Source organism: Ostrinia nubilalis, chromosome 9 (assembly GCF_963855985.1).
Source record: "Ostrinia nubilalis chromosome 9, ilOstNubi1.1, whole genome shotgun sequence".
NCBI classification, from domain to species: domain Eukaryota; kingdom Metazoa; phylum Arthropoda; class Insecta; order Lepidoptera; family Crambidae; genus Ostrinia; species Ostrinia nubilalis.
In genome coordinates, this window is record NC_087096.1 from 17,058,072 (window position 1) to 17,072,126 (window position 14,055).

General features: G+C 37.1%; 1 protein-coding gene across 1 annotated transcript in view; it reads left to right on the top strand.

Moving 5' to 3' along the window:
• Positions 1-771: 771 nt before the first annotated feature.
• Positions 772-14,055, top strand: part of LOC135074875 (sodium-independent sulfate anion transporter-like) — a 69,248-nt gene continuing 55,964 nt past the window's right edge. Inside the window, exons 1-4 of the mRNA XM_063969257.1 lie at positions 772-856; positions 1,214-1,334; positions 1,414-1,564; positions 3,462-3,596. The gene's annotated coding sequence lies outside the window, so the exon portion shown is untranslated. The remainder of the gene's footprint in view (positions 857-1,213; positions 1,335-1,413; positions 1,565-3,461; positions 3,597-14,055) is intronic.

Below are 14,055 nucleotides of genomic sequence, written 5' to 3' on the forward strand. Positions count from 1 at the left end.
AACTCTGTTTTGTTTTGTATTTTGGACTGCGAAAATAAAGTTCAAGCCCAAAAATATTTTCTGTTTAATATTATCATTATCATTTCCATTTCAATAAGACTAGTTTTAAATAAATTCTGTCCGAATCTCGCTGAACATCCAATTTGTAGATACAATTGTCAATTTCGTCACACAATCAGTTAGTGTAGTGCAAATATCGATAGGTTAAGGTAATATGGAATGGCGACCAATACAATTATTGAAGTGTGTGAAATGACAACTTTTCAGGATTCCTCCTGATTTTCCAGATATTTTCCTCCAAGAAACAGAATTTCTGTAAATACAACGTTTTAGATACAACTAAAAAAGCTTTGATCTTTTCTTTTTACCATTTTTTGTGTACATTTCAGGTTTAGTGTCATGTGCTTGAAGTTTATTCTTGCATAATAGAATAGAATAGAATATAAAGTATTTATTTGTCTCAAAACAGGTTTAATATTAATTTACTACACAACATTTTTATACCAACAGTCATCTCATTAAAAGTACCTACATACATAAGTTTTCTTCAAATCAGCTGGTGATACGTAACTAATAAAACATGTAAAGCTTGGCAGCAACGAAATGTTATTATAAAATATGAATTAGTGAAATTACAATTGCATTTTATTTATTTATGTTCACCATATTTTTTTATCGATAGTTTAAAGATAGTCATCGCTGGACAGCACTAGCCAGCACCCACTGCTCGCGGAAGCGGCGCGCGCGCGGCCTCGCGGCTTCCGCGCGAAAAACAATCGCGGGAGCCATGGATGTCACGGCTGGGCTTACAACGGACGCCGCGGCTTAGTCAGGGTGGTTTTCAAAACAGAATGAGGTAGGTACGGTGATTTGGCACATTTTTTTGTGTTCGCCATTTTTATTACTCAGCCATGATAAAAAACACAGTTCTTGGTGTACTGGTGTTTACTTTCTACAGTCAAATTATCAATCTATCGTTTACCACTAGGGTCCTTTTCAGAAAACTTATAAAGCTCTTAACAAATTCATTTCAGGACAACCAATGTGTCTTCCGCTTCATCTTTCCTTTTTTTTCTTCTGATTATTTTTTGCGGGTCCATTGACAGTTTCATTTTCCTCGGGACTAACATTGCAGCCCTCAAATTATCTGTTTTAGACTGTTTTCTGGCGTAAATCACCTCCTTTCTACATCTAATCTACTCATAATTTTCAGCTACAAACACCTACAATCTACAAGCTCCAACAAAACAAAAACTATAGATACAACTGAACTGCTCTACAACTGAAAAACGGATGCATGTCTTAACATAAACTATGATATTATGTACGTACATGTAAGTAGATATCATCAGTACCGGCATACAAAAATGGTAACCATCAAAATAATTCTAAATCTATCCAAATTCATTTCAGTCGAAGACACACCGTTGAACGTAAACCTGAAGATACGCCACGAATACGAGTTTTTATCATCCAGCCACTGCCAAGCCAACTGTCCTCTTGAGGTCAACTGTCAATAGGGCAAAGGCGCCTCCTACATTATGTTTACCGAGACGTGGGTGGAGTAAGTAAAGTAAAAAAAGTAAAAAATGTTTTATTTGACAAAAAGAGCGACATCACATTTACATAAATTATAAAAAGAAAAAAAAGAAAAACATTGTGCCCTGCTGTCAAATAGGGGCCCGCTCAGCATTAATCGGGGCATGCCATGGGCATGCCTTGACACCGATTTTCAGCGGGTCCCTTGACGTTGCTGCGCCCTACCGCCGAAGGAGAAGCACTCCGTAAAGTGCCTGTCCGTCGGCGGGAACACGCAATAAGGGGGCGGCAAAATTATGTACCCATAAAAACAAACACAAAAATCAATTACAAAATAATGAAAACAAAAAGTGGACGTGGAGACTCAATACCGAAACCCGTTTACCCCATCACCTTTCATCAGTTCTGCGACAGGTATGATCGGTCCAGTTTCTTTGGCTTGGTATCATATTACCAATTACAATCTTCTAACATTTGCCACAAAAATACCAACCAATCAGTCGAACTCTTCAAGTCCCAAAAAACTAATTAGAATAGTTTAATTAGCGCAGTAATTAATTTAAATGCAATCCGGAAAGCGAGCGCTCCTCCGAGCGAAAGATGCGCGGGCGCCGCTTCCGGTCCGAGCCGGAACCAATGTGACGTCTTCGCTCCGATTCTATCTAAACTGCGTGTGTCAACTCCAAGGTCGTCTTTCGTTGTCAATTGTCACTAAAAAGACCAAGTTGGTTTACAATTAGGCTCGTTTTGTGTCAACTGCGCCTTTGTCACAGTATAATCTGAACGCAGAAAACTTCAGGTGGTGTTACAGTCAGCGTAAAATAGTTCGTGACACCCAAACTAGCAAAAAAGTTCGCAATACCTCTTTGTTACAGTTGAAATAAGGTTGTGTTTTCAATTTTTTTACCACTTTGGGTTTCACTATTTGCCGCTGACTGTACGGTGATAATAAAACGGCTAGTTCTAAAGGTGTTCGTGATTCTTTTCATTTTGTATTACAAAACAACTACAAAGTAAATAAGTATCACAAAATAATAAATAATTCATTTCTTCAGATAATCTATGAAAAACATGATTTTTCTAAAATAAAATGTTGAGACTTCCCTGAAATTCTCATAAAATTAGTACCAAGTAAACAATGGTACGAAACGACAATGTCAATCCCAGCTCGGAACATGATGACAACAACAATGCTGTTGGATCACCTTATTGTGGACCATGAGATCTAGATTAAGGCTTTGATGAACTGGATGAAACCAGTGCCGTTAATTACATAATTGATTTAATTGTTGCTGCTTTACATTCTGTGACTGCACGTAACAGTCGCGAAATGGCTTGCCTTCACCTTAAATAAGGGTACAGACACAATGCGTAACCTAAGGCTTTGAGCACATGGAGCGTGATAGTAACCTTATCTAAGTAATAACGCCAGAATTATTTTCTACAACCTAAATGGGTTCAGTTATCTATTTCTAAAAACTCTCCAAAAAGCGGTTTCCGATCTTTTAAAGTTCTTTTTTTTTCTTTAAATCTCTAGACCAACACATAAACACTTTCTTGGATACTGACATATGGCGACCTCTCTAATAGTTGTTTATAAAGAAATTGGAGATCATTTGAATAATCGCTTTAACAGCGACAAAAACGCCTGGTATCTCTCTCTCTAGAAATGCTTGCCTCTCTCACTAATCTCTACAGTAGTCTATTCCGCATCCTGTCTACAAAAGTCTATCGTTTTGGCCGCCTCCTAAACCTTACCGCTATCTTTACCACAGTGCTCTTACCCTTACTTCACTAAATACACGTCAGCAGCCAATGTTATTGCCCAGAGAGCCGGTCAAACGTAGAGCTCAGCTAAAATAAGCCTTTTTCTATTCAAACCAGAGCGCAGAGGTATGTACCAACACATTTTGCTTCCACAGCTTCCAGAAAGAGTCTCGCTGTCGCTGCCGTCGCCACGATGCCCTGGTGCCAACTGCATCGCATGCAGATCAGAGCTGTCGAGCGCAGCGGCCGCAGTACCGCGCTGCACCTCGTCCCGGCACCGCGCTCGCCAGGTCAGTACGGAGAAAGTCATTTGAATTCCAACGGCGTGCGGCAGTTTCTAACGCGTATTAGGATGTGTGACTTATTGCCGGTTTTGTTTGTTTGTGGAATATTTTCTGTGTATTCGTTTACAATTCTAAATTTCTAAATATTTCAAAGGTGTTTTCTAGTATTTTTGATCAGATTTATGATTAAAATGTAGGAACAGTTATCGGAATACATATCAACAAATGTAATATACGGTGTTGTAATCAAATTGATTTGTGTGACCAAAATAATCCATTTTTGTCGGTTACCAGAAAAGAGTGTAAATATCGCGAGTGTGTTTGTATTCATATACTTCTTTACATTAATTTGCATTACAGAAATCTAGCATTACGTGCTGATGCTAACTCTGAATGAAAAAATATTAATTTATTGTTGTCGGTATCATCTTCTCCATTTGAATATGTAACAAGAAGTATATTTAAATATTTACTTTAAATGAACATTATTTCAGTGGTTGCCTTTGATGTTCAGTTGTTATCAGGTGTGACCAAAGCACAACAGTGAACGCCAGTTCCGCGCCCCAAATATTGTCATATTGCCTTCCGCGTTGATTTGTTCGAGACAACACTGTACAAATATGTTAATGACCTTATCCACAATGGCCGCCTCATCACACCTGCCATACGCACGACATCGCATTGTCCGCAGACAACAAACATGGGTGACATGAAACGCGAGGCAGTGACGACAATCGCTGTAGAGACACCTAAAGTTGACAATAACATCATCTTGACTTAATACTTTTTCTGGCTAACGGTGCTTTTTGTAATTACGTAGGGTAGCTATGAAATGTACGTGTTCTTCCCCTTCTCATCCTATATGTATTTGCTAAACATAGGTAAGTAGTCAATAGGGGTGAGAGCGTGAGAAATTTATTGCGGTCATTCCAATGTCAGATTTCTGACTGAAAAATGCTGAAAAGGGACTTGTAACAAGCCATGACTCAGTATTTCTAAACGAATAGAGTACAATGTTGACGTACGTATCCGTGTACAAACACACCCTTCTAGAGTTTACATTTAATTTTGCGTTGTTGGCAACGGAAAGTTTTAGTGTAGGTATCTATGTTCTTTATTTATAATCGGAATAGTTGTTTTCAAGTATAGACCGGTATAAATCCATAATAAGCTTCAGCTGGCGAATTAACCCAGATACTCCTGAAACTTTTTATACTTGTCAATTTTTATAAATTTTTAGTATGTTTCTAAATAGAGGTCAAGTGTCCACAGAAAAATATTAGAAAAATTCTTGGTCAACTGGAAAAGCCGGAAAATGGGTGGTGTTTTTACACCTGGTCGGAGAATGGACTACTACTACGAGAAAAAATTATACTATGATTTTGTTAGGTTCAAGAGTTAAAAACGAGTTGTAAGTTATACTCATTTATTTAAAAAATACCAAAATCTTATTCAGAGGAGGTAGGAGGATGGTAGAGACATAAATCATAGCCTAGGATGCTTTAATACGTGGCGCATATTTTACACCAAATTGATTTTTTCTTGCGAATTTTACATGTCAGTTACGTGTAGTACTCGTAAGTAAAGTAGTACATAGGGATGTAAGCTCCGTGGACCCTGGTTGTGACGCCATTCTTCATAAATATTGTTTCGGAGTATGACTTTGGCACAGAACTTTCACAGAAGGTACTATATTGCATTGTTGTAATTGTGATTGCGGTAGGTACTTTCATGGCAGAAGAACTAACTGCATTGGTGACATAATTAGATTCATTTCGTCTTACTTTAAAAAATTCAGAGATCGGACTGTTATCATCTTTATCTGAAGAAGACTTGTCGTACTGTACTCCTGCCTCGGCTCTAAGTTGCGAACCTGGATGTTCACGAAAAATAGCAATAGAAAACTTACACGCTATAAGTAGTAATGCAGAAGCAACGGATGAATATTCTGGTGAAGAAGACCACGTTATCTTACAAAATCTTCCAGGTTATAGTTAGATAAACGGAACCAGGCTAACCTGGAAGATTTTGTAAGGTAACGTGGTCTTCTTCACCAGAATATTCATCCGTTGGTTCTGTATTAGCATTTTCTGGTGGTAAAATTGCTATGTAATTCGGTATCTGAGCATCGTCGTCAATGTTTTCTAATACGTCTACAATTCGTGAAGCCTCAGCGGTCTTTTATATCGTGGCCTAAACTTTTAATAAATATACAGGTTAGACGTCGATTATGCGACCAGGTGTTAAAACACCGATTGTAATTTTGTCATAAAAAGTCTCAAAAATGTAAAGCATTTCAAAAACATATGTTTATAGTTTTATAGCTAACAGTAGTACATAAAATAATAACTAGTATTAATCTGAGGTATTACTAGCAAGTTTATGAAATATCTTACCTTTTATTAGACGTTTTTGCACAAAACTAAACAACAGAATTCAAAATAATAAAAAACTAACAAAATAAAGCAAATATGCGATATCGAACATACTCAATTACAGCTTGATTCGTAATGAAGAGAAAATACAAGGAACAGTAAACAAATTCTCAATATTTTAATAATTTATCTGAGGATATTCCGAACTACTTTTTAGAGGTGTTATAACGCCTGGTAGGAGTAAGTGGATTAAGCAAAGATGCTATCGTTTTCAAAAACTCCTTATTTTACCAAATACACAGCATTAATATTCACCAATGTAGAAGAAATCTAATAAAATTTCGTTATGCAAATAAAATTATTTGATTTATTGACGTTTGTCGTCTTCGCTTAACTTTGGTGGATACAGCACCGCCGGAGAGATTACGCTGTATATTTGAAACACGTCATATTTCAGCGTTTTCAGATTTGAAAATGTTAATTTAACAAAAGATAGCATATAGATTCAGTCTAAACCTGTTCTAGAATTCTAGACAACATAGTGATTCCGAACGAAAAAAGCTTAGAATAGTGACGCGCGCGCATTGTTGCTTTGTTGGTAAGGTCAGCTGCACAGAATCAGGTCGGCACGGCCAATGTCGCCAAATGTCAGGCATGCCAGTAATTATCTGCTAAATATTAATCAGTTAAATTACAGTATTGAGTGACAGTTAAATGGCCCGGGGATGGGGTCTGGTGATTTATTGATAGGTTGGAGACAGGTAGATGATGCTAATTAGATAAAATTAGGTAGTAATTTACAAGATTGTGTAAAGTGCCTTAAGACATGAAACTTGGCCATAGAGCCTTTGGTCTTAGTCTATTCTGATGTCCTCAAAAGACGACTAAACTAAGATGCGTATAATTACAAAATGAAATACAAAAATCGATTAAATTTCAAGCATTAGTTCAGGTTTTGGATTGGTTGAATTTCAACATCAGACAGAAGTTAGGACTAAAATTAAAGCTATTAATTTTGAGCGCTGCTTTTGTTCTACAGACCTAAGACCAATTTCAGCGGTAGAGATATGCTGACCATTAGATAGCTATCTATTAATAAAATATTTAAATGAATAATATAACCAAAAGGAGTAGCTAGCCACTTTTTAACACAGATAAGCTCCTATGAAGGTATCAGAGACTTCGTCGACTGAACTTCAGAGCATGACCTTAGAATTTGTGTGGATTTTTAGAGTGGGATTACCTGGATACAACTATCTCTGCTATTTATAGCCAAGACACGTCAGGCATGTGTGACACCGGGAATTTTCCGCGCACCCGCCGCGCACCGTACCTTGAACTTGCGTCGGAAGCAGGCAATTACGTCTTCGGCTCGAGATGAATTGCCTCCGCATCCATCGCCACTCCTCGTCATCGTTTACAGTCTTCCACCGAATTATTGGTGCAGGGACGGACTTGCTATGACAGGGCCCCGAATGTACGGGGGTAGTTCTTGTGACCGAACATGTGGGGCAGTAGTTCAGCAGTTTTACAAAAATTGTCTTCTTGGCTTTTAAAATGCCACCAACCATATTGTAATTTAAATTATTCTTAGAAAAAATATTGTGACACTTGCTGAGACGAAGCAACCTAAGATTCTCCGCCATGCCATATTTTGACTGAGGTGTAGGAGTTAGGGCGTGCAGAATTAGAAGCTTGGCTCTACATGAGATCAGACCTTTTTTACAGTGCGAGCCATATGGTTCGTCCTGGCAACATTTTAAATAAGCACTTTATTTTATTGGAAGATATTTTTTACTTTGTTCATTCACTTCCTGCTTTCCCTAACGCCGGCCCTGGTTATACTTACGTAACACGAGCTAATAAATAAAAGCGATAAACAAAGCATGTCGTAAAATACAATCAACTTATTGTTCCGCGAAAACGATATTTGGCCATTTGCACTTTGCCCATATTTTTGCACTAGGAAGCAATCAATCTATTAGGTATCATAATCTTACTTACTTTTGGTATTGCAGTCTAAGCATATACGTATCTATTTACTTTATATCTATCTAATCAATTCTTTGCTGTAAATTGTTTCATATAGTCTTGTGTTTATGACTCTGATTTAGTGGTGCCTTGATTGATGAACCGTTTGTAAAGAAATAAGTATCAAAAGTTCTTGTTCTAAGTATCTAATCATCAGTTCAATGAACAGTTACAATGATGTAGCATTAGTGGCGCAAACTTTAAAAGTCTCCATCAATCACCCGCCGTCACCTTTTTAAACGTGTAGAAAGGTCACAACCCTGTCAGATGAACCGACAAAAAAATTAGCGTCTGACATAAAAAACATATTTTAGATCCTGTATTCATACTGCTTGCATACATACTCTTTATAGCTAGCTCTACCTACACACAGCAAACACGAGTCCCGTCCATCCACAGCAACCCCATAAAGCCACAATGCACATGGGACCTTGAAGGGTGGCCTTGGCAGTAAGGCTGGTCACACACTACGACTTTGCAGCGATACAAACGCGTCTATCAAGTTAGGCTGCTTATAACGTCCGTTTTTTTTTACCGGACTACGGCCCGATTTTTCCGTCTGATTTAGCGATGGTGTATGGCTTATAATAAACGTGTGCACAATGCACATGCATCGAACATAGATCGTCTGGTGAAAAAACGGATGTCTACAAACGGCCTTATACGACATTTGTGTGTGATGCTAAGAAGGCTTTACTAACTTGTCTCATATTTAACCATTGATTACATGATTCTATAGATGCAGTTGCTCTAAAGAACCAATACAAACGTAAATACACGATTGTATCTTATATCGATGCATACGTGCGTGCAGTCTCTATTTACGTTTCTTTCTTAGAAGTAATAAACACAGAGTGTTATTAAAACTGTCTCAATCAAACTCATCATCATCGCGCTGTTCTTAGCTGCCAATAAATGATTGACATTTTTTTTTATGCAAGACAGGTATTAGACCGCAATCGCACCTTCTGTCTATTTAATTCTTTAGATTATTTACGAATTATACTTATTTATTTGATACCTTTGCTGCATCAATACTTAGTCCCCTATACATAGTATAATTTCTAGTGGTATCTATTAATAGCAACTGTATAGGTAGTAACTCATCCAGATTTTCCTAAAGATACCATTAATACCATAAGTCTCACTCAGTGTGCAAAATGGGCTTACGGTGAACCCTATTTCGCTTATATTTCTTTTCATTAACTCTACTCGTATCTTACCTTGGAAAGATAGAGGTCAATTCGTTACGCGCAATTTAAAAGTTCGTCCTTGAAACCGCGGCAATGTGAATCGTCCCCAGAAGGGTGCGAACTGCGCAGCTTCCGACAGGGGTCGTGTGTGCTATAGCTGCACCTAGGTATTGTATAATTCAGGTCTGTTATAGTAGGGAATTTAGTGCAATGATTTGTATGGAGACCCCTCCACTTTGGTATAGAAGGCTCATTTTGGCAACAGTGGTTCTTTGGATGCTCCTGAGTGGATTTCCGTCGGTAGACATCGGGAGCCCCCCCTGTGGTAGCAGGGGGAGGGGGGGCAAGTTTCCTTCCGCCGCGCTTCACTTTAAGGCCCATATCTTCAAAACTATGGCTATTAGGGCAAGTGTGGTATCATTTTCATATAATTAAAAGATGGCGAATTCATTTCTAGAACAAACTTTTTGCCCTTTCATACAAAAAAAATGAAATATTGAGCAAAATTCACAAAAACAAAAAAGTATTTTTTCAAATAAACGTCGTTTACTTTTAAACCACTGGAGATAATCTAATAAAAAAAATATGACCTGAAAGCTACATTTATCAGGATTATAAAAATATAACATTGTATGGTACTTTTTTCGCAAAAAGTAGGTCAAAAAAATTTTTTTCTTCAGGACACAGCGGCGAATTTTATTGCGCATCGGAAAAAAATATTTATTTTATCCATGAATTCATACTATTTGGTTCATAAGCAAGCAAGGATTATTATTTTAGAATTTATTTAGAGTTGCTGGCACAAGTGGCACATCAATCTACCATGATTTGTATTTTTTCGTCAATTGATTTTGATCTCTATGTGTGAGACATAAGGTTGAAAATAGCTTAAATACATTTTAATATTGAAAATATCATAAGAAGAAAGCACTAAATAAAGAACTTTAATATGTCTAAACGTCTTAATGATTATTATTATTTTAATTAACACTCCAGTGATTTAACAGAAAGGTAAGTGTGAGGAAAATGAGGTTTCACAATCATAGTACGGGAGATATTTTTAGCACAAAGGTTATGGCTGTGACCGTTTTAGTTGTTTTTTTTTTCATACAGCACCAGCTTCTGCACTACTTGCACTTAGATCTCACCATTTCCAGGCAAGCCTCGGCAGCTACGGGAAAATCGGTCCATGTAGGCTCCATGTTGCTATCGACTCTGGTCCACTCACAACCAGTCGGGTAAAGGGAAGACTGAGTCGGTTGCTTGCACCTGATCCTATACGCGAATCCCTTGATATACTGCCAGTAGCCAATGCTGATACAAAGCTGCTGCTGCTGTCTGGGTTATCTTATGTAGGGCCTAAGCTAAGCTAAGCTAGGTCTAAGCGTAGTCCACAGCGACCCATTAGGATGCTCCCTTTTTTATACCCTATCATCCAAAAAAATCCTATCCATTAGGTGAATTAAGCGTCTGAGTGAAAGCCATCTAAGTCTTCTGATACTGTAAGGATGCCAAGCAGACCCATCCTTACAGTATTGATTCATGGACCCCATATGTATTCCACATGCTCGAGAGCTGTCTTCCGTTGTTAGGCCCATTTTGTTGGACATGTGGTTCGTTCCATAATGCCCAGTTTGCGTCCAGTTTGCGTACCAATAATTGCTTGGGCTTACCTTTTATTTCCGCTTAATGAGTTTTTTCCATGACCCTGTGTTTCCCTTTAGGAATGGTTTGGAGAGGCTTATCTTACATCGTTGGAGCTTTCCCATTCAGCACTGTGCTTCTTGGATATGGCCATATTATGGCCATGAGGTATGCTGTTAGATAAAGGTAAGTATCAGTTCTGACCCAATAGGTATCGCCTCTGACCCTAGTTTCGCTAGACTGTCGGCTCTCCCATTGCATTTGATCCGTGTATGTCCAGGTATCCCACATCAGGGACACTTTTTCATGCCTTCCGAGTTTGTTCATCTTTAAGATTGCATCTAGAATAATTCTAGACTCAACCATCACTGAGGCGATGGCTTTTTGTTTGAGTGCTGCCTGGCTGTGGATCAGGATGTAAATATTGCGTTTTTTACACCCCTGTTCTTTAGTGCACACATAATTATAGCGTAGAATTCAGCTTGAAACACTGTAGCAAACCTCCTTAAGCGTTCACTATGTTCGAAGTGTTTACAGTAGACGCCCGTTCCCGTTCCCAAGGCCATCTTTGCAGTGGCGGCGTAAGTCCTAAGACACCCCCTGGTAACCCCCACGATTTTGGGGTTACCTACCGGTTCCAAGATTGAAAGACAATGACATAGACAGCAGACTTGCTATGCAGATGCGCCAGTGAGTACTAATCTGTGCGACATGTGTCACCCCCTGGTAACCCCCTATTGCTTGGCACCCGGGGCGGACCGCCCCCACGGCTGTCTGAAAAAAACAACTAAAACGGTCACAGCCGTAGCCTTTGTACTAAAAATATCTCCCGTACTATGATTGTGAATCCTCATTTTCCTCACACTTACCTTTCCGTTAAATCACTGGTACAATAGTATGTAGAAATAAGTTTTAATTAAAATTATAATAATCAATCATTAAGGCGTTTAGACAAATTAAATTTCTTTATTTAGTGCTTTCTTCTTATGATATTTTCAATATTAAAATGTGTTTAAGCTATTTTCAACCTTATGTCTCACACATAGAGATCAAAATCAATTGACGAAAAAATACAAATCATGGTAGATTGATGTGCCAGCAACTCTAAATAAATTCTAAAATAATAATCCTTGCTTGCTTATTAACCAAATAGTATGAATTCATGGATAAAATAAATATTTTTTTCCGATGCGCAATAAAATTCGCCCGCTGTGTCCTGAAGAAAAAATTTTTTTCACCTACTTTTTGCGAAAAAAGTACCATACAATGTTATATTTTTATAATCCTGATAAATGTAGCTTTCAGTTCATATTTTTTTTATTAGATTAACTCCAGTGGTTTAAAAGTAAACGACGTTTATTTTAAAAAATATTTTTTGGTTTTTGTGAATTTTGCTCAATATTTCTATTTTTTTGTATGAAAGGGCAAAAAGTTTGTTCTAGAAATGAATTCGCCATCCTTTAATTATCTGAAAATGATACCACACTTGCCCTAATACCCATAGTTTTGAAGATATGGGCCTTAAAGTGAAGCGCGGCGGAAGGAAACTTGCCCCCCCTCCCCCTGCTACCACAGGGGGGGCTCCCGATGTCTACCGACGGAAATCCACTCAGGAGTACCCAAAGAACCACTGTTGCAAAAATGAGCCTTCTATACCAAAGTGGAGGGGTTCTTGCACTAAATTCCCTACTATTATGCAATAATGTGTTATTATACAAGTTCTAATATTTTTTCTAACGTCAGCGTAACTTGAGTACATACCTACTATGCTGTTGAGTAGACAAGCACCTGTAATTTCGTTATTATTATTTTAAATTCGATAAATTTGACTGTTTTGTGGCTAATTTCTAATGTCTTCTTCGTCATAAAGCTCTAAAAGCCTTGAAATAGAATAGAGATGCTTCTCAATAATAAGTAGTAATAGTAAGTCATTCGTTGGATCGCTAGAATTATAAAGTTCTCAATTCTCATTTTGACTTATTATAAGTGTAATTTAATCATAATTAATATAAAATATTACATTATCGACCCACATAATTATTCAAATAAAAACAAACATTATGTAACCCAAAGATTACACTATCTCAGCAACACAGATTTGTGTAAACATAGGAAGCAAATCTACTAAATAATCAGCAAATGTTTCAAAATGGGCACTTCGACCTTTGCGAATGCGTGAATAGGAACGTAATAATTTATTGCTAAACAAGCGTGTTAACTTTCAATGACTTGGCTTCCTTTCAGACTTCATACTTTCGTAATTTTATACATCTGTCTGTTCGTATATTACGTTATTTATATTTAATACTAAAATACACTCATGTATTTTCAAATGTACATGTACTTTGCCTAACTGCTTACTGCAAATTATAATTTGTAGGTTAAGTTTTTTGCTAAGTAAAAATACATTTTATACTTTAGTATTTTTTCCCTGATGCTAAACAAAACACATTTTGCCTGCATTCTACAATTTTTGCAGGGGTTTATGCGCATTGTCTAAATTATCAAGCAAAACCGGTCGCCAAAACTAGAATGTTCTATTAGAGACATTTTTACTATCGGCTAAGGAAACGTGTTTTAGCTTATACCTACGAGTATTATAAAGAAATGACATACTTATTTTATTACGGATGTCAGTAAATATTAAAATTTTATCGCCCTATTTCACAAGTCATTCAAAACGAATGTTTGGAGCTACGACGATTCAGTACCGCCATGGCATTTTCAGCGTCGTACCCTACACGATAAAGATTAATATTGCATGCGGATATCTTAAAAGAGGGGTATTCATGATTGCCACCTGTCTTTTTTTTTCTTTGGACACATTCGATGATTCGAGACTTGGCAAACAAACTTTTTGCCGAATATGATTTTAGTTTGCATAATAGGTTCCTGTGTACAAATTAATACATGTAACAAGAAAAGTAAAATATGATTTCTCAATGTTTTTTCATGTAATACATTATATTTTTTCATGAAAATAAAAGAAAAAATAATAATGAAAGTAAAAATTTATAGAAAATTAAAATATAAACACTTCAATTTGCAATAAGTACGTGAATTGTGTTTCTTAATTCAATAATAATTTCCCATCTTGGGTAATTAAAATACATACTATAATATGAATAATTTTACGTCAAAACTACCGCCAACTGAGTTAATAACCATTATTAAGGTTTGCAATAAAATTACTCAAATAAATGTGTGCCAAACTGCTGTATG